We start from the raw sequence: 27,109 nt of genomic DNA, 5'->3' as shown, positions 1-27,109 counted from the left end.
CGATTTTGTGTCGCAATTCGCATATGACTTTTACGCTATTGACTTTAAAGATTATGGACATCTTCGGGGACATTTTTTTTTATGATTGAATTTTTTCTAATTTTGGGTTAAAAATCATATTTTAATTGGTCTTTATTTAAAACATTCAGCCATTTCTGAAACGCAAGGGTTAAAAAAATCAATCTATTTGGAAGCTGTCACTTTCTGTTTTCTTTGAATCCTGTCGGTTGACAGCTCATGTGTAGCTGTTATCTGCTGATCTCATGATCAGCTAAAGTGTTATCAGTCTGATAGGAATATGGCTTCATAAATGGCGTGGCCGAATGTGTTGATCCACGCGATGGGGAGATGCAGCAGCGGCCACCCCGGGATCAGAAGCGACGCGGGAGCGAGGTAAGTACAATCTCTGCATATGGGGGCATTATAGATCTTGGATAATCCATTTAAAGGCTTTGTACACCTGTGGGAGCAATTTTTTGGGATAAAAATTATTTTTCCAATTGGTTTTATTACAAATATCCAGCAGTTCTGTCACAAAGGGTTAATTGTCTAGCTGTGTGAATCCTACTTTTACTTTTTCATTTAATAAACCTTGGGGGTCATTTATCAAACTGGTATAAAGTAGAACCGGCTTAGTTGCCCATAGCAACCAATAAGATTCCACCTTTCATTTTGGACAGCTCCTTTGGAAAATGAAAGGTGGAATCGGATTGGTTGCTATGGGCAACTAAGCCAGTTCTACTGTACACCAGTTTGATAAATGACCCCACATCTCTAAATGACTAAAAGGACATAGACACGGGTGCGCCACCAATGAGGCCAGGTGAGGTGATCGCCTCAGGCAGCACCGGGTAGGGGCAAGAGGTGGGCAACCGAAGGGCCATGGGCTGAAGGGAAGGGGTTAGGTTAAGAAATTGGCATGGGGGGGAGGGGTGCTGTATCAGTGTTCGCCTCAGGCAGCGGAAAGGCTAGGTGCACCCCTGGACATAGACACTTATTTTATAGAGTGTTTCTAAGTTCAGAGATAAAGAGCCATCAGCTGAGCTGCCTGACAGGAAACACTAAAAATACAGAGCCTGCTACTGGAGAATCTCAAGGCTGTACAGAGAAAGACCAATTGATCTGATGAAGACCCCATTGTTTAGTCCGTCTGCATTGTTAATGGCTGCACAGCACTTTTAATACCACGCGGCTGGACCGCAACACGACCATAAAGTGTGGTCATACCCGAAGAGCCTTATTACCCACCAGCTAAAATGTGTGTTACTTTTACGTTGTCATATTTTGCCATTTGCACTACAGCAAAGTCAGGATTTATTAGATACTGTCCTACTTGAGTGGAGATGCACTGTAGGCCTCATGCACACGATCATGGGACCTCCGTGCCTGTGTTGCGGACTGCCAACTTGCATCCGTCCACATCGCAGTGCGGACCTATTGACTTCAATATGTCTACAATCTGCAAGATGTGGCAAAAGATAGCACATGTTCTATCTTTTGCAGTGCGGCGGTACGGACCTGTGTACAAGAAGTGGGCTAGTCTTGTTTCCTACCAAGGGAGGGGTTGCAGGAAGCTATAAATTGTTGATAGTTGGAAGGAGAGGAGACAACATGGCGCAGTGATAGGAGCGCCCCCCCCCCCCCCCCTCTTCCCAGTAGGAGCCCTGGGAAGCAGCTTTTAGAGCACAATGACTTCTTGCAGTTCATGGACTGAGTATTGCGAGGGGTCAACAGCCAAAGACACCCCACGCAAATGTACCAGAACTGCCATAAAGTCTCTGAAGCCAAAGATTAGCAAAGCAAGGAGATAAAGCTAAGTATTCAAGTTCACCTGCCAGTCCCTCCCAAAACCTGCTGGAGCCAAGAGAAAGATCAAGAATTATCTGGATGCAAGTTTATTCAAGTAGAACTTTACCAAGTCTGGACTCGACTTATTCTCCACCAACTACAACTAACCCTGGGGAGCAACGGTATCCAGGTAGGAGCACCGTGTGATACACAAACTATTATTCAGGCCACATCACCACTCGGCATTCCTAACACTGGGACCTGATCAGCCCTGGAGCGGCATGTTGCACAATGCTTTCTTTCTATTTATTCTCGGGAAGAAGGTCATCTCATCCTGGAAGAAGATAGAATTCAAGTGGAAGATGTACCTGTTCATCCACCTCTCCCCCCGGAGACCAGTCAGATGCTGGACCTCTGTTGGTCGACCTTCAAGGAGGTGGCATGAAGTATCTGGAGAAAATTGCAAGAGCCTTCAGATCGTGCAAACCCATTCCTAAGCGAAGTGACTATTCGAGAACTGTTTTTTTTCTTTTGTTTGTTCTTGCTTATTTCCTCTTTCTATTACTAACGCTTTACATTTTTGTGTTTTATACATGTAACCTTGGTTCCTATTTAGCTGATGGCCTTATGGTCTATTTATCAGGAATGACTTGACTTGACGGACATTAAGTTCCTGCACAGTCTCACGCTGTCAGTACTGATTGGATAATGTCAGACTGTGCAGGGACACACCCCAACTGGTGACACCCATCTGAACCTTTATTGCAGATTGCTGGCAATTCATTTATAAACTACAACATCGAATCATTAGAATAAATTCTCCAAAATTGTTATTACATGGGAAATGCAAGTAGTTACTAAAAACAGACATGTCAGGGAGGGGACGGGTCCTATTTTATTCCACACGGAAGAGACAACAGGCCTTTTTAACCACGGGCATTTTTAACACACAGGCGCGCGCGCTCACAGGAACGGAAGGTAAGAGAGTGGATCTCCAGCCTGCCAGCGGCGATCGCTCGCTGGCAGGCTGGAGATGTGATTTTTTTAACCCCTAACAGGTATATTAGACACTGTTTTGATAACAGCGTCTAATATACCTGCTACCTGGTGTCATGGACGGTGTACAGGAAATAAGGCAAAGCAACATGTATAAACGACTCGCTGGATCCAAAAACTAAGGAACCAAGGGAGACCCCTGCAGAAGACCTGGCACTTTCCCTGGCTGCTCAGCCTATGCAAAGATCCGAATGGTGGAGGTTTGCATATCCACGAACCTTGACTATAAAGCCCTGAGCACCCTACAATAGTGAGGGGACACGACCACCGGCTCCCTACACAAGATACGGAGGGAGTCAGGGTCACCTGGGATCCAGCAAACAGATATTAACAGATAAAGGTACACTTAGCTTTGAAGCAAACAGGAGGACAGATCAGCGTGCACACACACTCCAGGAAGTAATATAAGCCGCTCAGAAAAGCCTTCTGGGGAAGAATTTAAAGGGAAGCAATTAACACATGACAGCTGAGAGAGGCTGACGAGAGGAGGAGCTGAATACCACAACACAGAAATTCAAGGAGGAGGTTCTGAAAGGCCTCTGTCAGAGCTTCTCAGCTGTCTGGTTGTGACAGTACCCCTCCCTCTACGAGTGGACTCCGGACACTCAGAACCCACCTTCTCAGGATGGGACCTATGGAAAGCCCTGATGAGACGAGAGGCCTTAATGTCCGTCACTGGGACCCACATCCTCTCCTCAGGACCATACCCCTCCCACTGAACAAGGTACTGAAGAGAACCGCGGACAAGACGAGAATCCACAATCCTAGATACCTGAAATTCAAGATTCCCATCAACCATAATCGGAGGAGGAGGCAAAGGCGAGGGTACAATGGGTTGAACATAAGGTTTCAATAAGGACTTATGAAAAACATTATGGATCTTCCAAGTCTGAGGAAGATCAAGACGGTATGCAACAGGATTGATGACAGACAGGATTTTGTAAGGCCCAATAAACCTAGGACCCAACTTCCAGGAGGGAACCTTCAATTTGATATTCTTGGTAGACAACCACACCAGATCACCAACATTCAGGTCCGGACCAAGCACACGTCTCTTATCAGCCACACGCTTATATCTCTCACTCATGCTCTTTAGATTATCTTGAATCTTTTGCCAAATAGATGACAAAGACGAGGAGAATCTGTCCTCATCAGGTAAACCAGAAGACCCCTCTCCCGAGAAAGTCCCAAACTGTGGATGAAACCCATATGCACCAAAAAATGGTGACTTATCAGAGGACTCCTGACGACGGTTATTTAAAGCAAACTCAGCAAGGGACAAAAAAGAACACCAATCCTCTTGATTCTCCGCCACAAAACAACGCAGATATGTCTCCAGATTCTGATTGACGCGCTCTGTCTGGCCATTCGACTGCGGGTGGAAAGCAGAAGAGAATGACAACCGAACCCCCAAGCGAGAACAGAAAGCCTTCCAGAATCTGGAAACAAACTGCGTGCCCCTATCAGAGACTATGTCTGAAGGAATACCGTGCAATTTGACAATGTGATTAACAAATGCCTGCGCCAGCGTCTTAGCATTGGGCAAACCAGGAAAAGGGATGAAATGCACCATTTTGCTAAAACGGTCCACCACCACCAGAATCACAGTCTTCCCCGAGGAACGAGGCAGGTCCGTGATAAAGTCCATGGACAGATGTGTCCAAGGACGGGAAGGAATGGGTAAGGGAAGGAGAGGACCTGATGGCCGTGAATGAGGGACTTTGGCACGAGCGCAAGTCTCGCAGGCTGCCACAAAACCCTCAACCGACTTACGAAGCGCAGGCCACCAGAATCTCCGAGCGATGAGATCCAGTGTGGCTCTTACCCCCGGGTGCCCAGCAAGGACCGTATCGTGGTGTTCTTTAAAAATCTTGTGTCTTAAAGCGAGAGGCACAAACAACCTCCCAGGAGGACAAAGATCAGGAGCCTCTGACTGGGCTGCCTGCACCTCTGCCTCCAATTCAGGAAAAAGAGCAGAGACCACCACACCTTCAGCCAAAATGGGACCCGGGTCTTTAAAATTCCCGCCTCCCGGAAAACAACGTGACAGGGCATCTGCCTTCACATTCTTAACTCCAGGGCGGAACGTGACAACAAAATTAAACCTAGAAAAGAACAACGACCATCTGGCCTGTCTCGGGTTCAGACGCTTGGCTGACTCCAAGTAGGCCAGATTTTTATGGTCAGTAAATACGGTAATAGGGTGTCTGGCTCCCTCTAGCCAATGGCGCCATTCCTCAAAAGCCAACTTGATGGCCAACAATTCCCTATCTCCCACATCGTAATTTCTCTCTGCGGAGGAGAGTTTTCTTGAGAAAAAGGCACACGGTCGCCAATTGGCAGGAGAGGAACCCTGAGACAAGACCGCCCCCACACCCACCTCAGAAGCATCAACCTCAACTATGAAGGGTAACGAAACATCAGGTTGCACCAAGATGGGAGCGGAAGCAAAACTCTCCTTGATATCAGAAAAAGCCTTACGCGCCTCTACTGACCAAGAAGAAAAATCTACCCCCTTTCTGGTCATATCAGTGAGTGGTTTAACAATAGAAGAATAATTCAAAATGAACTTCCTGTAATAATTGGCAAAGCCCAAAAAACGCATCAGCGCCTTTTGATTCTCAGGAAGCTCCCACTCAAGCACAGCGCGGACCTTCTCGGGGTCCATGCGAAAACCAGAAGCGGAGAGAAGAAACCCCAGAAATTGAATTTCTGGAACCGCAAACACACATTTTTCCAGTTTCGCATATAATTTATTCTCCCGCAGGATGAGCAAGACCTGACGTAAATGTTCCTTATGAGTTTTGAAATCGGGAGAAAAAATCAAAATGTCATCCAAATACACCAATACAAATTTTCCCATCAAATGATAAAAAATGCTGTTCACGAAATGCTGAAAAACGGCTGGGGCATTCATCAAACCAAAAGGCATAACCAAATTCTCAAAATGGCCCTCAGGGGTATTGAAGGCCGTCTTCCATTCGTCCCCTTCTCTGACCCTGACCAGGTTGTATGCCCCTCTTAAATCTAATTTGGAAAAGACTTTAGCCCCAACAACCTGGTTAAATAGGTCCGGGATCAGAGGAAGCGGATAAGGGTCACGAATAGTGATACTGTTCAGCTCCCTGAAATCCAGACAAGGTCTTAAAGAACCATCTTTTTTCTTAACAAAGAAAAAACCAGCGGCAACAGGTGACTTCAAGGGTCGTATGTGTCCCTTTCTCAGACTCTCAGAGATATAAGCACGCATAGCGATCCTCTCAGGTTGGGAAAGATTGTATAAACGAGATTTAGGCAGCTTGGCGTCTGGGATGAGATTAATAGGGCAATCGTACTCCCTGTGCGGGGCAAATCCTGAACTCCACTCTCAGAGAAGACATCCGAAAATTCAGAGAGAAAAGATGGTACAGTCTTAGTAGCAACCTCAGAAACAGATGTCGTGAGGCAATTCTCTCTGCAAAAGTCACTCCAACCATTTATTTGCCTCGCTTGCCAATCAATGGTGGGGTTATGTTTAGTGAGCCAGGGTAGCCCCAACACTAGAGGAGTCGGCAAACCGCTAAGGACGAAACATGACACATCCTCAACATGAGCATCACTCACAATTAAACGGATATTGTGAACTATGCCCTTTAATGATTTTTGAGAAAGTGGAGCGGAATCGATAGCAAATACAGGAATATCCTTTCTCAAAGCGCACACCTGGAAACCATGAGTTATCGCAAAGTGATTATCAATGAGATTGACCGCTGCTCCACTATCCACAAAAATCTCACAAAAAATGTTCTTGCTCTCTAGCGCCACCCTAGCCGGCAGGACAAAACGGGAACTACAAGCAAACGGAAAACCTTCAATCTCCGCCTCAACCCTGCCAATAGTAACAGACGGAACATTTTTCAAAGATTTTTTCCTCTTTGTTTCTTTATTATACCCAGAGAACTGCCTGAATCTCCTAGAGGGACAAATATTTGCCAAATGATTAATACCTCCACAACAAAAACAAACCCTCCCATGCGGGCTGAATCTTCTATTGTAAGAAGCAATCAACCCCAGCTGCATGGGGTCCTGCTCAGAAGGGGCTGACAGCGACTGAGACCCCTGCGCACAGAATGGGGCCGCTGCACTGTCCTGGGACTGAGTATGACAGGAAGGAGAGATCTCTCCTCTCTCTCTAAGACGCCTGTCAATACGAACGGCCTGAGACATAGCAGAGTCCAAAGAAATAGGCCTTTCATGAAAGGCGAATGCATCTTTCAATCCCTCTGAAAGACCATGGCAAAATTGACTTCGGAGTGCAGCATCATTCCAACCAGTATCAGCTGCCCATCTCCGAAATTCTGAGCAGTATATTTCTGCGGATTGTTTACCCTGGCATAGGAGACGTAATCTAGACTCCGCCAGAGCAATACGATCCGGATCATCATATATCTGACCCAGGGCTAAAAAGAATTCATCCACTGAACGGAGGGGCCGTGCCCCCTCCGGCAGCGAAAAGGCCCAGGACTGAGCGTTACCCCTGAGCAGCGATATAATGATCCCCACCCTCCGTTCCTCATCACCAGAAGAATGGGGAAGAAGGCGAAAATGGAGTTTGCAAGCCTCTCTAAAACGCACAAAATTCTCACTACCCCCGGAGAACGTATCCGGGAGCGAGATCTTAGGTTCAGAGCAAACTCCATGAACGCAAGCTGAACCGGTCACTTGAAGCTGAGAAAAAGTCCTGCGGAGATCAGCTACCTCCAATGAAAGACCCTGAAGGCGTTCAGCCAAAAGTGAAAACGGATCCATGCTTGAGACGGTTATGGCGGCTTATAATGTCATGGACAGTGTACAGGAAATAAGGCAAAGCAACATGTATAAACGACTCGCTGGATCCAAAAACTAAGGAACCAAGGGAGACCCCTGCAGAAGACCTGGCACTTTCCCTGGCTGCTCAGCCTATGCAAAGATCCGAATGGTGGAGGTTTGCATATCCACGTACCTTGACTATAAAGCCCTGAGCACCCTACAATAGTGAGGGGACACGACCACCGGCTCCCTACACAAGATACGGAGGGAGTCAGGGTCACCTGGGATCCAGCAAACAGATATTAACAGATAAAGGTACAACACTTAGCTTTGAAGCAAACAGGAGGACAGATCAGCGTGCACACACACTCCAGGAAGTAATATAAGCCGCTCAGAAAAGCCTTCTGGGGAAGAATTTAAAGGGAAGCAATTAACACATGACAGCTGAGAGAGGCTGACGAGAGGAGGAGCTGAATACCACAACACAGAAATTCAAGGAGGAGGTTCTGAAAGGCCTCTGTCAGAGCTTCTCAGCTGTCTGGTTGTGACACCTGGTCCTCTGGTGGTCCCTTTTGTTTGGATCGACCACCAGAGGACTCAGGTAGGTCAGTAAAGTAGCACCAAACACCACTACACTACACCCCCCCTGTCACTTATTAACCCTTTATGAACCACTGATCACCCCTGATCACCCCATATAGACTCCCTGATCACCCCCCTGTCATTGATCACCCCCCTGTCATTGATCACCCCCCTGTAAGGCTCCATTCAGAGGTCCGTATGATTTTTACGGATCCGCGGATACATGGATCGGATCCGCAAAACACATGCGGACGTCTGAATGGAGCCTTACAGGGGGGTGATCAATGACAGAGGGGTGATCACCTATATAGACTTCCTGATCACCCCCCTGTCATTGATCACCCCCCTGTCATTGATCACCCCCCCCTGTAAGGCTCCATTCAGACGTCCGTATGATTTTTACGGATCCACTGATACATGGATCGGATCCGCAAAACACATGCGGACGTCTGAATGGAGCCTTACAGGGGGGTGATCAATGACAAGGGGGTGATCACGCATATAGACTTCCTGATCACTTCCCTGTCATTGATCACCCCCCTGTCATTGATCACCCCCCTGTAAGGCTCCATTCAGACGTCCGTATGCGTTTTGCGGATCCGATCCATGTATCCGTGGATCCGTAAAAAATCATACGGACGTCTGACTGGAGCCTTACAGGGGGGTGATCACCCATATAGACTCCCTGATCACCCCCCTGTCATTGATCACCCCCCTGTAAGGCTCCATTCAGACGTCCGTATGCGTTTTGCGGATCCGATCCATGTATCCGTGGATCCGTAAAAAATCATACGGACATCTGAATGGAGCCTTACAGGGGGGTGATCAATGACAGGGGGGTGATCACCCCATATAGACTCCCTGATCACCCCCCTGTCATTGATCACCCCCTGTAAGGCTCCATTCAGACATTTTTTTGGGCACAAGTTAGCGGAAATTTTTTGTTTGTTTTTGTTTTTGTTTTTTCTTACAAAGTCTCATATTCCACTAACTTGTGTCAAAAAATAAAATCTCACATGAACTCGCCATACCCCTCACGGAATCCAAATGCGTAACATTTTTTAGACATTTATATTCCAGACTTCTTCTCACGCTTTAGGGCCCCTAAAATGCCAGGGCAGTATAAATACCCCACATGTGACCCCATTTCGGAAAGAAGACACCCCAAGGTATTCCGTGAGGGGCATATTGAGTCCATGAAAGATTGAAATTTTTGTCCCAAGTTAGCGGAAAGGGAGACTTTGTGAGAAAATACAAAAAAAATCAATTTCCGCTAACTTGTGCCAAAAAAATAATAATTCTAGGAACTCGCCATGCCCCTCACGGAATACCTTGGGGTGTCTTCTTTCCAAAATGGGGTCACATGTGGGGTATTTATACTGCCCTGGCATGTTAGGGGCCCGAAAGCGTGAGAAGAAGTCTGGGATCCAAATGTCTAAAAATGCCCTCCTAAAAGGAATTTGGGCCGCTTTGCGCATCTAGGCTGCAAAAAAGTGTCACACATGTGGTATCGCCGTACTCAGGAGAAGTTGGGGAATGTGTTTTGGGGTGTCATTTTACATATACCCATGCTGGGTGAGAAAAATATCTTGGTCAAATGCCAACTTTGTATAAAGAAATTGGAAAAGTTGTCTTTTGCCAAGATATTTCTCTCACCCAGCATGGGTATATGTAAAATGACACCCCAAAACACATTCCCCAACTTCTCCTGAGTACGGCGATGCCAGATGTGTGACACTTTATTGCAGCCAAGGTGGGCAAAGGGGCACATATTCCAAAGTGCACCTTTCGGATTTCGCAGGCCATTTTTTACACATTTTGATTGCAAGGTACTTCTCACACATTTGGGCCCCTAAATTGCCAGGGCAGTATAACTACGCCACAAGTGACCCCATTTTGGAAAGAAGACACCCCAAGGTATTCCGTGAGGGGCATGGCGAGTTCCTAGAATTTTTTATTTTTTGTCGCAAGTTAGTGGAATATGAGACTTTGTAAGAAAAAATAAAAATAAAAAAAATCATCATTTTCCGCTAACTTGTGACAAAAAATAAAAAGTTCAATGAACTCACTATGCCCATCAGCGAATACCTTAGGGTGTCTACTTTCCGAAATGCGGGTAATTTGTGGGGTTTTTCTACTGTTTGGGCATTGTAGAACCTCAGGAAACATGACAGGTGCTCAGAAAGTCAGAGCTGCTTCAAAAAGCGGAAATTCACATTTTTGTACCATAGTTTGTAAACGCTATAACTTTTACCCAAACCATTTTTTTTTTTGCCCAAACATTTTTTTTACATTTTTTTTTTATCAAAGACATGTAGAACAATAAATTTAGCAAAAAATTTATATATGGATGTCGTTTTTTTTGCAAAATTTTACAGCTGAAAGTGAAAAATGTCATTTTTTTGCAAAAAAATCGTTAAATTTCGATTAATAACAAAAAACGTTAAAATGTCAGCAGCAATGAAATACCACCAAATGAAAGGTCTATTAGTGAGAAGAAAAGGAGGTAAAATTAATTTGGGTGGTAAGTTGCATGACCGAGCGATAAACGGTGAAAGTAGTGTAGTGCAGAAGTGTAAAAAGTGGCCTGGTCATTAAGGGGGTTTCAGCTAGCGGGGTTAAAGTGGTTAAATTCTGCCTAAAGTAGTTTTTCTTCAAGAGCCCAACTTCTCTCTGACATCCATATTTATGTCAAGTGCTCCCACTAAACGGAGAAGAGTATTGCCTGCAAAGTCTTTGGCTAAATTCACTATAATGAATAACCACTTGTTTTTCTCCGGTATTTAGATCCCCTGCCGGATCTCAATACCGGAAAATGTAAAAGTAGTGTGAAAGTAGCCTAAGAAAGGAATCCTGCTGTTACTACCACATTCATAATAATAACAATTAATGCAACATTTGTACAGCTAAACATGCAAAAGATGGAATGGAGCAGTTACGCTATTTCATAATAACTTTCCACTACAAGTTGATTTTAGTAGATTCTAGATCTGATCTAGAAGTTTTTTCTTTTTTTTACCTTTTTTAAATCACTCTAGTAATTACGTTATCCCCCATCCACAGCATTGATTTGCCCTATCTATTGTACACCCTGGGATGTCGGCCGGTGTTATAACGTGGTGGATAGCCGTGTGTTATAGCCTGGCGACCGGAGCCCTGCCCCATATTGTATATTTAGGCTAATGATGTTTATTTACTTTTCATTATTCTGTATGGGATTTGTCTGTGTTATATTTAATCACACTTAGTAAATATATTTATTCACTTAGCCTGCGTAAGCTTATTCATTCTCAAATCTTTTGAATTCATGTTTTAAAACAGGGTCCCAGTGGTTACGACCCGGAATACCCCTTTAATAGACTGCATTGAATTGGTATTGCTATGCAGAGGCAGGGCTCCATAGGAACTACAGCTCTATAAACCCTGGTTTCTTAAGCAAGACCAGGGCTTTTCATTTTAACCAACAGCTCACCCGATCACCGCGCGGGGACCCTGTCCAGCCCTGGGAGGGTGCACTACCGAGTTTTTCATCTCTCAGATGCCATGTTATCGCCGATTGCAGACATTAGCCCTGGGTGTCTGCTTTGTGAAACAGCCGGCACCCAGCAGCTGAGCGGAGTGGGTGGCATTTTTAAAGTACCTACCTAACAGCTGGAGTGCCGGAGGTGGCTGACCACTGCCTTAGGCAGTAGATACCTATGAAAGCAACATTCATTTTGTGGTTGAAGTAACATATTGTGAAATATTCAAGTTTTAGGACACTTTAGAAGTGGCAGAACTGACAGAGATTTGGATTCTGCACTGCAAATTTGCAGCAATTTACAGCATAATACATGTGGAATAGGTTTCAAAAACCTCATTCACGGCAGAAAAAAATCTAAAAATTTTTGTTGTGGAAAACCTATGGAATTTTACTATGGACTTGACCCTGTGCAATGCATAGGGCCAAATCTCCTGTCAACCGGGGAGGACTGGGAACTTAAAGTGACCCTGGAAAAAAACCTAAAAAGTGGCCCCATGTTGTAGGCAGGCCCAAATTGAAGGCAGGACCAACATAAGTAGGCGAGGTCAGCAGTACTGTAGTGCAAGCACGAAATAGTGCCCCAGCAGAACCAAATATCAGAGTCCAGTATATAATACTGCCGCCCCGGCAGCTGGACAGTGATACAATTGCATGCAGGAGGGCGCTTTCCACTGTCGGCGTGTACATATGTACCTGATACGCCTAGCATTAGTTAATGCTGAGAGCATCAGATCGCTATGTACTCGTAGGAGGGCTTGGGCAGCCCTTTGGGCATTGGCCCACCGGGAAATTTCCCTGTAGGGTCTATGGCCGGTCTGCTTTTGCCTGTAAAACTGCAGCATAATTGGCCACAGAATGCGGACGTTATAGAACTGCGATTCGGCACAGATTTGCTATCTGCACTGTAGGAAACGTACTGTGAAGGGGTCATTGCTATGTTATAAAGTGATCACTATGGCCCCTTTGATTTTCCCTGGGGCGGTGGCGCTCTAAATGAATGGGTCTATACTGCACTTCCCTGTGCAGCCCACATCCGTGGGTGCTGCTATACAGGGAAAACTTTCAAAGGGGTTGCATGGCAAAGTCATTCCTGCAGCCCTCTCATTCTCAAGATCTACGAAGGTTCGAGAGGTCAGACCCCACCAGTCATAATCCCACCAATATGCCATTGGTTTATGAAATAGGAATAAACATCTAAAGTAGGGATCAGAAACCTTCAGCACTCCAGCTGCTTTGAAACTACAACTCTCAGCATGCACACCTACCTGGCTGTAAAAAGGAGGATTCTGGGAGTTGTAGTTGCAGAACAGCTGGAGACTGAAGGTTTCTGATCCCTGCTGTAAAGGGAACCTGTCACTAGCTTTGGGGCCACCTGTCACTAGCTTTGGGGGCCATCTTCATCCCCATACAGAAGCTTTGGGGCCACTAAATCAACAGCATGCGGTTATGCAGCTGGTATTTAACTAAACCCCAGCTACATATTGACACGCTGTTGGTTTAGTGGCCCCAGATCTAGTGACAGGTTCCCTTTATCGTCTATAGCTCTCCGAACATGAGCTTAGTTCATATCAGTAAGCACAGTGCGCCACCTACTGGAGGATGAAGCAACAGCACAGTGAGGGCCAGAATCATGAGGGAGTGCTCGGGCATGGCTTATTTCAGTTGTACATAGGTACATGCATCGCCCTTATCTACTGTACCCCTTAAATTTTTATGAATTTTTATGGGATTCCCCATCCCAGATAATCGTATAGTGTAAACGTGACGCCAATCATCCAACAAACGCTCATTTTTTCAGTCATCCGATCGTTTACGCAGCATAACAAAATTTTTGTCCTGTGTAAAGACGGATGTGATCGTAGTAGCGATTGTTCATCCCCATACAGAAGCAATGATTGCTGTTTGTAAATGCAGCTAAACGAGGAGGTGATGATCAGGAATTAATGGGTTACTTTATTCCCCATCATTGACCTGTGTAACAGCCCATGTAAAGGAGCCCTAATGCCAGATACCAGTCCAGATGGGACCTCAGCCATCTTGTCTCCTCTCCTCTGGGGTCTAATGAGTGAGTGCTGAGATCGGGGTCTGATATCTCTTGGGTACTGAGATATGGGGTGTGATGTGTCTTTGGTGCTGAGGTCTTGGGTCTGATGTGTCTTGGGTACTGAAGTCTGGGATCTGACTTGTCTTGAATGCTGAGTACTGGGCTCTGTTGAGTCTTTGACTTGTGAGGTCGGTGTCAGATCAGTTTTGGTTCTGAGATGTGGAGTCTGATGTGTCTTGGGTTCTGAGGTCTGGGATCTGATGATGTGTCCTGAGTACTGAGGTCTGGGATCTGATGATGTGTCCTGAGTACTGAGGTCTGGGATCTGATGATGTGTCCTGAGTACTGAGGTCTGGGATCTGATGATGTGTCCTGAGTACTGAGGTCTGGGATCTGATGATGTGTCCTGAGTACTGAGGTCTGGGATCTGATGATGTGTCCTGAGTACTGAGGTCTGGAATCTGATGATGTGTCCTGAGTACTGAGGTCTGGGATCTGATGATGTGTCCTGAGTACTGAGGTCTGGGATCTGATGAGTTTTGGGTACTGAGGTTTTGGGTCTAATGTGTCCTGGGTGCTGAGGTTTGGTGTGTCTTGCACACTGAGGTCTGGGGTCTAATTAGTCGCAGGTACTGAGACCCGGGACTGAGGTCTGGGGTGTGATGATCTGCCTTTGGTGCTGATGGTCTGATGTGCCTTGAGTACTGAGGTCCGGAGTCTGATGTGCCTTGAGAACTGAGGTCTGGGGTATGATGATCTGCCTTTGGTGCTGAGGGTCTAATGTGCCTTGAGTACTGAGGTACGGAGTCTGATGTGCCTTGAGTACTGAGGTCTGGGGTATGATGTTGTGTCTTTGGTGCTGAGGGTATGATGTGCCTTGAGTACTGAGGTCTGGGGTGTGATGATCTGCCTTTGGTGCTGAAGGGCTAATGTGCCTTGAGTACTGAGGTCTGGGGTATGATGATGTGTCTTTGGGTCGCAGGTACTGAGGCATGAATGCAGGGTTGCTGAAGCCTGGTGTTTAGGTGGGTGCTGAAGCATCAAAGCCTAAAGGGCCTTTTACATGGGGCTGGATACCCGCCTGAAGATCACTCATGGGAATGTTTTTTTGTAATCTTTGCCCCAGTTTAACCTGTCCATTGACGATGATTCTCATGTGTTAGAGTAGCTTCCCCTACTCAAAATGAAGTTATCGAGGGTCAAGCGAGTCACTGGCCGAGGGAGATCAAGCACGCACAGAGTTGGTGTAAGGTAGAGTCCGGGGTTTCCTTTTCTCAGAGTTTATTTATACATAAAGACACAAGCACTGAGCCAATCAAAGGTTTATGGTAAAGGACACTGACCCAATCAGAGCCTCATGTCAGGACCGAGTAGGTTGTGTGGAATGTGTGGACAGGGGTTGCCTAGCCTTAGCCCCTGGCAACCTTAACAAGTTTTGGAGCCCACCGCTGCCCTCACACTCCCTGTATTGGAATGCTCAAGAAGTTTTGAAAAGTTGTTTAAAGACGAGATGGAATCAGTTACATTAATACGTGTTTTCTATTGGTCATAAACAATCGTATGAACGATCATTCATACCAAAATAATTACAACACATAACAGTAAACAAGTAATGAGCATTAGAGAGGAGCTGTGGCTTATATTAGGAGGGGCGGGCAATGCCCACTTTTACTCTGGCACAATTTCCCAAAAGTGCCGCCTCCATGACCACTAGGTAAGCTTATGTATAGCTGGTCCACTGACTTTATTATACAGATCAGAGCAAACCTTTATTTGTATATTTTTTTAAACAAATGTTACATTTCAATATTAATCAATTATTGTCTACTTTATTGGTAACACAGTCTATTGACGAGCATGCATCTGCTCTTACTTTGGGATATTTTCTCTACATTGAATGGAAATCCACACTTGTCCGTGGACGCGCCATACTTAATCAGTCAGCATGGTTCATGCAGCTACATGAGGTCGCCTCACTGCGGGTATGGACCGTACTTGGCATCCTCCCCTGCAGTCAAAATGGTGCCATCAATGGTCACAGCTTCATCTTCATCCTTCTCTGCTGCTGGGCAGATGGCGGACAGGGACCTTCATCTTTGATCTGGACCTTATTTGTCCTCTCCCTGAAATACACAGTAAGATTCTGGAAACCTCCATAACTGGTAATGCAAGTCCTAGGCCAGGCATGTCCAAACTGCGGCCCTCCAGCTGTTGCAAAACTACAACTCCCAGCATGCCCTAATAGCTGTAAGCTATCCAGGCATGCTGGGAGTTGTAGTTTTGCAACAGCTGGAGGGCCGCAGTTTGGACATGCCTGTCCTAGGCAAAGGACAGCATAACATATGGCTGGGGATTCAGGGGCAGCACAAGAACAAAACGGGCTAAATGGAACTTGTTCTGTGCCACTTCTCCTGTACCACAAGGGACTGTGGGCACTGAATGGGCATTGGCTGCACTACTTGAGGAAAGTACGGTTTATTATTTGCACTGTTAATCTATGTGTGAACGGTGTAGTACTAGTACTAGTTGGGCATTGTTTTTTTTATGTGAGCGAAGTGTAACACTGCCGGTACCGCCTGGCACTATGTAGGCGCAGTATGTCCCAATGTGCGACCCATTTGGCTCTATATGGGCATGGTATCACTTTGTGTGGGTACCATTTGCCATGAAGTGGGGACCATTTCACTCCCTACAGGTGACGAATGTCTCTATGGGCACTGTTACTAGTCACTGGTATTATTAAGGCCCTGTTTGGCTATATATGCATAGTATGACACTCCTTAGGTATGGTTTACCAACAGTCCCAAATTTGCAGGGACTGTCCCTAATTTTCAGAGCCTGTTTCAGCAAATTAGGCAGGAAATGGGTGAGATTTATGTAAGCCCCACTCAGGGGGTGCAATAGTAGCAGTCACTACCGTGCCCAGGAGGCTGAGGGGGCCCAAAAACCCTTGTGCTGTATAAGAAGACACAATAGTATAATAGAAGGTGGGCTGGCTCTGTTATAGATTTTGCACTGGGGCCCAGAATCTTCAAGTTACACCTCTGGCTGGAGGGAAGGGGTTTGGTCAAGAATTTGGCGGGGGCCCCTGGCCACAAAGCACTGAGGGAACGGGGGCCCCAAGCTGAACTCTTGTACCAGGGCCCATGAGCCTTTAGCTACGCCCCTGGCCCCACCCATAAGTAGGCAGGTTTTTCTTTGCTTGCCCCAAATTTACCAAGGTGTGCACTATTATCTGGGCACCATATAGCGCTATGGCAGCATACAGCTACATATATAATATGGGTATTGCTAGGGCAGTGTCACAATCTAAAAATATACTGGGACATGCGCCACACATTGGAGGTCCCTCTTTCCTCTAAGAAACCTGGGAAGCTTAAAGCCAAATTACCCCTATTATGTAAGACGCTTATCTCCTTCATGACCCTCTGCCCGCTCTCTAGTCCACTCACAGGAACTCACAAGCAGCAAAGGAGCAATTACCCAAATGTAGCCTACTGGGAAGTCAGGAGATCCCCAAATTCCCAAGTTTTTTGCCTAATCATCAACTTTTGTGATATCATCTCAGGGCAATAGAAGGTAGTGTCAAAGGTACCCCTTCTCACCAGCAGGTGGCAGCACAGCCATACGCAGTTCATACGTTTTGCTTCCTATTATGTACAGCAATATTATAACTCACCGATTCTCCTGGCAGAGCTGACATTCATTTCCATAGGTATATCCATCCGTGCCGCAGATCGGCTTACTCCCATATGGACATATACCCTCATCATACCTGGAACACAAAGGCTGCACAGCGGTTTTCACAGGGAACTATATGCAGAATTATGTATACTGCTTTTATATAGGAGACGCAGCACAGTGACCACGTTCATACAGCCACCAGGTGCTATCTCAGGCATGGTTTTAGGACATCCCCTACACGTCACTGTCTAGTGCATTCTGTGCAAATCAATAAATGGTATTGCAGGAGGTTACATTTATGGCTTGTGTTTTACTGCTCCAATGACTGTAAACTAAAATGAAAAAAAATATACAGACTATAAAGTAAAAATAAATTTGCAAATAGGGATAAACATTTACTGCTGTACTGTGCGTACAGCACTCGTGCAGACTTCTGTGTCTCCGTGGTTACAGACTACAAAGTAACCCTTTGTAGTTGTAGTCTGATCTTGCAGTCATCCCGTTATCTGCCCTCTATTTTTTTGCTAACTTTGGGCCAGTTCACACCGTTTTTTGGCGCTGATTTTGGAACGTTTACAACTCAAAATCAGCTAAAAAAAAAAGTGCCTTCAAACAGCAGGAAAAATGAAGCGTGCGGCAGAATCCGGGCTGAATTTCACATTGAAATGAATGATAAGCTTAAAAAAACAGCTCTGTACGTGCCCATGATTTTTGTTATTGGTGCAGATCCGCGCCAAAAACCAAAAGCTGAAAATGCAGTTTTGTACTGAGGTAAGCACCCAGGGGCACATTTTTTAAGACTGGCATTTTAGACGCCAAATAGAAGGGAGCATGACTGCGGAATCAGACTACGCAGGGTTTGTTTGTAGTCTGTTGCCTTGGAGACGCATAGGTCTGTATAAGTGCTGTATGTACAAAAAGGCTGGAAGTTTTAATCAGGACTATATACAAAGTTGCAGATTTTTTACATTTTAGACACATTAGGATCTAATTGTAGAACAGCAGGAACCCCAGAGGCATTTCTCTTACCTCTCTTGTCTTCTTCACATTTGGTGCTGCCAAGACTATGCCTGTGAGAAGGAGGTACCTGCAGTTAGTATTGCCTGGTGTGTGGTGTATTCCCATTTAAAGTGTAACTCTATATATGTGGTATCCTCGTGACACACACATATATACATATATATACACACACACACACACAACTGCATACTGTACTGTTTCCCCAGGAGGAGACAAGGGTACAAGCGACCACCCCAAAAAAGTCTGACCTAAGTTACAGCGTTGTAATCATATACTTAGGAATTATTAACAACCTCACCAGAAACTTTGCAATTAGTTTCAACTCTTCATCTATTCAAGATCTCTGCTTGTTGTCAGTGAATGGAAATATTCTCATTTCCATCCAGCAGCTGAAAACCTGCCCTGCTTGTGTCCAAATAACACAAGAACACAGCTTCCTATCAGACCCAGCTCTAAGAGGACCTCTAATGTTACCTTCTCAAAGCAGTTGGGGAGTGTAGACAACCCATGTTTTGTCAGCAGTTTTGTCCCTATGACACTGGCTGACCTGTTACATGTGCACTTGGCAGCTGAAGACGTCTGTGTTGGTCCCATGTTCATCGCATTGCTGAGAAACATGATGTTTTACATATATGCAAATGAGCCTCTAGGAGCAACGGGGGCGTTACCATTACACCTAGAGGCTCTGCCCTCTCTGCAACTGCCCCAGGATCACCACCAAGGGAACCGCCAAGCCATGTGTTCTGGAAGTCCTATGGTTCAAAATTCCACACCTGTTATGGTGAGGCCGCGTGGCGTGGCACTAAAGCAGCCACGATGCAATGGCGGTGTGCCAAATTCTGCACAGTTACAAGGGGATACAGCAAAATCATGCAAATCTAGCAAAAAAATTCAAAGCAACAGCCACAGTTTTCAATCCGCTTCGCACCCACATCTCTGGTGCTCCGTGTGGTCTTGTTGAGCTTCTTAGGACATTGTTTTAACTCTTTCCTTTACAGAATGCACAACTTCAACACTGTTCAAAACCCTCCTTCCATTACTGAAAACTGGAAGGAGTACACAGAGAGGCTCTTGGGTCGGGTGGAGCACAAATCAATGGACACCCCCTAATTTTAATCAGTGCCTTGTAATATTTTTAATGTTTCATACAAAGCAGTCCCCCTGTAAGTCCCACCAAATCAGTGATGCCCATAACATGAGAAGCTAGCCTCCAAACCTGCCAGAGGGCTCAGACGACCAATAGACAGGTGAAACTCGAAAAATTAGAATATCGAGCAAAACTCCATTTATTTCAGTAATGCAGCTTAAAATTAGAATGTTGTGAAAAGGATCAATATTCTAGGCTCAAGGTGTCACCCTCTAGTCAGCTAATTAATCCATACCCCCTGAGCAAAGGGGACCTCAAAATTGTAACTTTGGGGTATTCATAAGCTGTAAGCCATAATCATCCAAAATATAACACATAAAGGCTTGAAATATCTCACTTTGCCTGTAATGAGTCTCATATGTTAGTTTTACCTTTTAAGTTGCATTACTGAAATAAATGAACTTTGCACAATATTCTAATTTTTCGAATTTCACCTGTATATGGTGAAACTCCGCCAAAGGTTGATATTGAGCACATTGAATTCAATTGTCCAGTCTTTTTGTTAGTGGGGAGATGAGCTGCTGCCAGAGGTGTCTTGCGGCAGCTTTATCCCCTCTCCCCTTTCCTACACATACATGCTCAGCCAAGCCAAGCCAAGCATGCATATGTATGAGAGGACTGGGAGAGCTAGCAGTCAGCCAACAGTTATCTCAGGACTCGGAGCATGGCCAGCGTTACACCTTCCAGCTATCAGCAAGCATAACCTGAAGCTCCTGGACCCCAGTGCAATATCTGTAGCAGCCCCCCCACCAGGCACAACTGCCACCTCTGCCTCCCTTAGTTATTAATACTAGGCAGGTAACTATAGTAATTATATACAGTAGAATGATTAGAAAATGCAGGTGACATAAACCCAAGGACAAATGTCCGCCCGCACTGAATGATGGGCAGCGTCCACAGCTCAACAACAACTAAACAAACCTACACAAGAAGACGCCGAGTCTCAAATGGCTGTAAAAATGATAATAATTTTTATAAATGTATGTAATCAATATATTAAAAAGAGATGGAAAACATCACCATAAAAGTGCGGCAAACGACTGAGGGACAGAGGGGAATATGGTCACTATGTATCATTCAATCACCAAATAGTAGGCGCATAGTAACAAACATATTATGCAACCGTCTAGACACATGTCCTCCTAACCAAAAACATTGGACCCCCCCTGACAAAGAGACTGCAAATACAAAACAAATAATGCCATACCCATAAGTGGAGGCGTCACCTCAGAATGACCGCACACCCCGACTCGCGTTGCGGCGAACACCGTCATCTAATATGTTTGTTACTATGTGCCTACTATTTGGTGATTGAATGAGATATAGTGACCATATTCCCCTTTGCCGCTCAGTCGTATGCCGCACTTTTCCATTCACACGTCCGCAATTCCGTTCCGCAGAATTGCGGACCCATTCATTTCTATGGGGCCGCATGATGTGCGGCCCGGATCCGGTAATACAGACCTGCGCTTCCGGGTCCGCAATTCCAATCCCCCCCCCAAAAAATAGAACATGTCCTATTCTTGTCTGCAATTGCGGACAAGAATAGGCACTTTCTATTAAGTGCCTGCGATGTGCGGTCCGCAAAATGCGTAACGCACATTGCCGGCGTCCGTGTTTTGCGGATCCATGGATCCGCAAAACACACACGGATGTGTGAATGGATGCTTAGGGCTCGTTCACATGAACGTTTTTTGCGTTCCGTATACGGGCCGTTTTTTGCGTTCCGTATACAGAATCATTAATTTCTATGGGTCCGCAAAAAAAACCGGAATGTACTCCGTGAGCATTCCGTTTCAATATGTCTGCATTTCCGTTCCGCTACATTTTGAGTCTTGTCCTATTAGTCTGCAAATCACGTTCCGTGGCTCCATTCAAGTCAATAGGTCCGCAAAAAAAAACTGAACACATACGGAAATGCATCAGTATGTCTTCCGTATCCGTTCCGTTTTTGCAGAACCAACTATTGAAAATGTTATGCCCAGCCCAATTTTTTCTATGTAATTACTGTATACTGTATATGGCATACGGAAAAACGGAACGGAAACAGAAACACAACGGAAACAAAAAATTGAACAACTGATCCATGAAAAACAGACCGCAAAACACTGAAAACGCCATTCGTTCGTGTGATCAAGCCCTTATGGTGATGTTTTCCATCTCTTTTTTATATATTGATTATATGTATTTAATAAAGATTATTATCATTTTACAGCCATTTGAGACTCCTCTGTATATAAGAACCATAATTAGTTCTACAATGTCCGGTGGCGGGTATACGGCAGCTCTTACCTACGACCAGGCTGATGACCGCAGCTTTCAGCATGATGGCGCACATTGTCCTTCAGCACTTCAGTCGCCCAGCGCTCGTTCCCTGTATATGTACAGCTCTCGTCTCTTATCTATTGCAGAAGTGTATGCAGACCTCATTTATTACTGCCGTCACATCAACCCAGTGCCGTAAATGTTACCGTATGATTTCTGGCGCTCATAACATACGCAATTCCATGCTGTTATTGCAGCGCAGGTGCAGGGGTGCAGCTATAGGGGGCCCAAAGACCCTTGTGGTGCATAAGAAGACACCGGTATTATAGAAGGTCCATGCAAGTTAAGTTACACCTCTGACTGGAGGGAAGGAGTTAAGGAGTTGGGTCAAGAATTTGGTTTAAATTTCTGCCTCAGGCAGCATGAAGGCTATGTGCTCCCCTGCCCCTGGCCACATAGCACTGAGGGAAGGGGTCCCCAAGCTGAACTCTTGCACCAGGGCCCATGAGCCTCTACCTACGTCCCTGCGCAGAATAGGGGACTAGTATTTGATCAGTGGGCTGTAGGACCGCGGGGTCCCAAGTTCTCCAAATGAATGGAGCAGCAGTTGAGCATACTCGAAGCCGCTGCATTACTTCTCGATGGGACTGCTGGAGATACTGCACTTTTCTATCTGCGGCCGTCCCGTAGAGAATGAATGGAGCGGCTGCGAGCACGCTCAACTGTAAGTCCATTCATTCAGGGAAATCGGGACCCCTGTTTTCATGATTGTTGGGGTCCAGCAGCAATTAGATACTTATCCACTATGCTGTGGAGGGGGGAAACGTTTATATCTTTCCTCCAGCCTTGGGTAGCAATATGGACAATCATGGACAATACACAGCCAGGAAGGATTTTTCTCCCTGGCTGTGACGCTCTGCGCTGCGATTAGACAGCGCTACAGCCAGGGAGAAGGAGACGCCCAGGGAGAAAGACTGTCTCCTCCCTATTGCTCCGATGCTCAGTATAAGCATCCGGCGGGGCACAGCGGGGCATAGGAGGGGGGGGGGGGACCCCGCAATTACAGGTATATATCTCCCTTAATAAAATCGTATGAAACAGAATGTGTCGGCAGATGAGAACCATTTGGCCCATCTAGTCTGCCCAATATACTAAATACTATGAATAGCCCCCGGCCCTATCTTATATGAAGGATAGCCTTATGCCTATCCCATGCATGCTTAAACTCCTCCACTGTATTTGCAGCTACCACTTCTGCAGGAAGGCTATTCCATGCATCCACTACTCTCTCAGTAAAGTAATACTTCCTGATATTACTTTTAAACCTTTGCCCCTCTAATGAAAGGTCCTCTTTAAAGAGGACCTTTCACTAACATAAAACTTCTAAAGTAACTATACAGGCATGTAGAGCGGCACCCAGGGATCCCCCTGCACTTACTGTTATACCTGGGCGCCGATCCGTTCTCCCGGTATAGCCTCCGGTATCTTCATAGTTAGGCTCCACCCAGGGGAACCTGCCGGCGTCTCCTTCTCCCAGGCTGTAGCGCTGGCCAATCACAGCGCTCAGCTCATAGCCTGAGAGGCTTTTTTTTTCTCTCAGGCTATGAGCTGAGCGCTGTGATTGGCCAGCGCTACAGCCTGGGAGAATGAGCCGACGGCAGGTTCCCCTGGGTGGAGCCTAACTATGAAGATACCGGAGGCTATACCGGGAGAACGGAGCGGCGCCCAGGGATAACAGTAAGTGCAGGGGGGTCCCTGGGTGCCGCTCTACATGTCTGTATAGTTAGTTTAGAAGTTTTATTCTAGTGAAAGGTCCTCTTTAAGATCATACACTGAGGGTGATCAGCAATCCAGGAAGGGGGTAGGCGGATAAGTCACCCCTCATATTGAGTCTATGAGCGCTGGGTTTCTTTCCTTTTTACATTTGCATATTGATATGCACCCGAACCAAGCATTATCTGGAATTGGGCCTCCACAGTTTGGACGTTCCCTTAAAAAAGATAAATCTTATTGAATTGTTTGACGGCTTACCTGGCCCCTAGGTGTGATGTCCAGTGACACAGGACATCCTCCTTACACCAGGTGATTCCGCTATTTCATTTGTTTGACTTCTAACCATATGGGAGCGCAGTGTCGAAAGATTTTTAACCCTTAATCCATCATTTTTTGAGGCTGCACTTTCTATATCATTCATCTTATTAATGAAAGGCACAGATAAGGTGTTCTGTGTTCCCTTGGAAAATGATGTTTCGCTTCCCCATTCCTGACAGTTTATTTTTTATAATCTATCCTTGTGTACATGCACAGGCAAAGACAGGCCATACATTTAACCCCTTCAGGACCCTGCCATTTTTCACCGGACCAGGCCATTTTTTGCAAATCTGACCAGTGTCACTTTATGCGGTGATAACTTTAAAACACTTTTACTTATCCAGGCCTTATCACATATTGTACTTAATGACAGTGGTAAAATTGAGTCAAAAAATTTCTTTTTATTTATTATTTATTATGTGCAGATTTCCAAATTTCAATTTCTCTCCTTGTATAATAGATAGTTATTACTTTACATTCCCCATATGTCTACTACATGTTTAGATAATTTGGGGAACGCTATTTTATTTTTTGGGGACGTTAGAATGCTTAGAAGTTTAGAAGCAAATCTTTAAATTTTTCTGAAAATTTCCAAAACCCACTTTTTAAGGACCAGTTCAGGTCTAAAGTCACTTTGTGAGGCTTACACAATAGAAACCGCCCAAAAATGACCCCCCTCAAGGTATTCAAAACTGATTTTACAAACTTTGTTAACCCTTTAGGTGTTCCACAAGAGTTAATAGAAAATGGAAATGAAATTTCAGAATTTCACTTTTTGTTTAATCCAATTTTTCCAGTTACAAAGCAAGGGTTAACAGCCAAACAAAACGCAATATTTATGGCCCTGATTCTGTAGTTTACAGAAACACCCCATATGTGGTTGTAAACTGCTGTACAGCACACGGCAGGGCGCAGAAGGAAAGAGACGCCATATGGTTTCTGGAAGGTAGATTTTGCTGGACTGTTGTTTTGACACCATGTCCTATTTGAAGCCCCCCTGATGCACCCCTAGAGTAGAAACTCCCAAAAAGTTTTGGAAACTACGGGATAAGGTGGCAGTTTTGTTTGTACTATTTTAGGGTATATATGATTTTTGGTTGCTCTATATTACACTTTTTGTGAGGCAAGGTAACAAAAAAATAGCTGTTTTGGCACTGTTTTTATTTTTTGTTATTTACAACATTCATCTGACAGGTTAGATCATGTGGTATTTTTATAGAGCAGGTTGTTACGTACGTGACAATACCAAGTATGACTACTTTTTTGGGTTGTTTGTTTCAGTTTTACATAACAAAGCATTTTTGAAAAAAATGCTTTTTTAGTGTCTCCACATTCTGAAAGCCGTAGCTTTATTTATTTTTTGGGCGACTATCTTGTGTAGGGGCTCATTTTTGCGGGATGAGATGACGGTTTGATTAGCACTATTTTGAGTTGCATATGACTTTTTGATCGCTTGCTATTACACTTTTTGTGATGTAAGTGTCACGACCCTTGGTCATGGTCGTGACTCCTTGGGAGCCGCATGCAGTTACCCGCGGTTTTGGTGTTGTGTCAACCGCAGCTGGGGGCACTTAGTGGTTTGCCTCAGGTGCGGTTGCCGCGGATAACAGGCATGCGTGCGGTTGCCCTTGGCAACGTGTTTTATGTGCACTCCCTTTGTCTGTTTGTGGTGCACTAGGTCATGTGTTGTATGCACGGAGACACCTTCATTCACCTGCGGTTGTCCCCGGCAACGTCTGTTGCTGTGTGCATGTGGTGGCAGGGTCTCGGCCTGCTGGCTGCTGGGGTTAGATCATGTGATATTTTTATATATCAGGTTATTATGGACGCGGCGATACCTAATATGTCTACTTTTTTATTTATGTAAGTTTTACACAATAATATCATTTTTGAAACAAAAAAAATCATGTTTTAGTGTCTCCATTTTCTGAGAGCCATAGTTTTTTCAGTTTTTGGGCGATTGTCTTAGGTAGGGTATCATTTTTGCGGGATGACATGACGATTTGATTGGCACTATTTTGGGGTGCATATGACTTTTTGATCACTTGCTATTACACTTTTTGTGATGTAAGGTGACCAAAAAATTGCTTTTTTTACACTTTAGACAGCTGCTTTGGGGCACTTGCCCCTCATCAGTATGGAGTAGGGTTTTGGCTGGTTCAGTGAAATGCCTAAACCTTGATAATTAAATGGCTTGTAGGATTAAATGCATCCTTTTTCAAATGCACTCTTAGGATATTGTGGATTAGCACAGGGGTCACCCATTTTGGACCCCATCTGTTAGATAGAGTTGGAAGAGGCTACTTAGAAATGTTGTTGATGTAGAGAACGAGCCAAATTCACATTATGGAAGCCCTGTAATACTACAAAGCATATTCTTTACCGGTAAGTCATATTTGGACTGAGAAATGTTTTTTGGACTTTTTTTATGCTTCCTTTATTGTACGATGGATCCTCTTCTTGTGGGGGCCCAAATGGTCTAGATAGGTTCAACAAAAGATGGTCACCCTTGTCATCTTCTATAGGAGTTATTTAAGTGCCTGAGGAACTCCTTCAGACTTTAGGTGGTGACATCTGCAACAGATCTAGGGCCCTGAGATGATGTGTTATGGCATCAATGCAGTTGGCCAAGGCAGCGTCCACCACTGGTCGAGCTCTTGTAGCTGTGTAAAATAATATATCTTTTGGTTACCAAGTTATTGGAAAAGTCACAAATATCAAGTTCAACATGGAATCACAAAATACTGACCCCTATGCCTTCTTCTACAACGTCTACATAGTCTGTGTGACCTCTTCTTCCGCTTGTGTCTTCTTCGCTTGTGATGTTTTTGATAAGACCTGGTTTCCCACGACATGATGTTCTCTGTCAGAGCACTCAGGTCAGCAGATATCTCTAGACCAAGTCTATGTCACAGACCAAGACCATTGTGACTTCATTCATCATTGTCTGGCAATCAAGACCAGGTGTTATCTGCTGACCTTATGTGGTCATATGAAATGGTCTGAGTGAGGAGATCTCTGTATGGAGAGGGGCATTGATTGTTTCAACAATCTTTCATTTTAGACTAATGGTAGTTTACATATTTCAGGCTTAATTAAAAAAATGTTTCTCTGGACCTCG

General features: G+C 45.1%; 1 long non-coding RNA gene across 1 annotated transcript in view; it reads right to left on the bottom strand.

Annotated features, from left to right (window-relative positions):
* Window positions 1-15,659: 15,659 nt before the first annotated feature.
* LOC122921075 overlaps window positions 15,660-27,109 on the bottom strand; it is a 29,025-nt gene continuing 17,575 nt past the window's right edge. Inside the window, exons 3-5 of the long non-coding RNA XR_006386966.1 lie at window positions 18,495-18,535; window positions 17,461-17,570; window positions 15,660-15,904 (exon numbers count right to left, since the gene is read on the bottom strand). This is a non-coding gene — a long non-coding RNA (uncharacterized LOC122921075). The remainder of the gene's footprint in view (window positions 15,905-17,460; window positions 17,571-18,494; window positions 18,536-27,109) is intronic.

Source organism: Bufo gargarizans, chromosome 10, assembly GCF_014858855.1.
Source record: "Bufo gargarizans isolate SCDJY-AF-19 chromosome 10, ASM1485885v1, whole genome shotgun sequence".
NCBI classification, from domain to species: Eukaryota; Metazoa; Chordata; class Amphibia; order Anura; family Bufonidae; genus Bufo; species Bufo gargarizans.
This window is presented reverse-complemented; position numbering and strand designations above follow the sequence as displayed.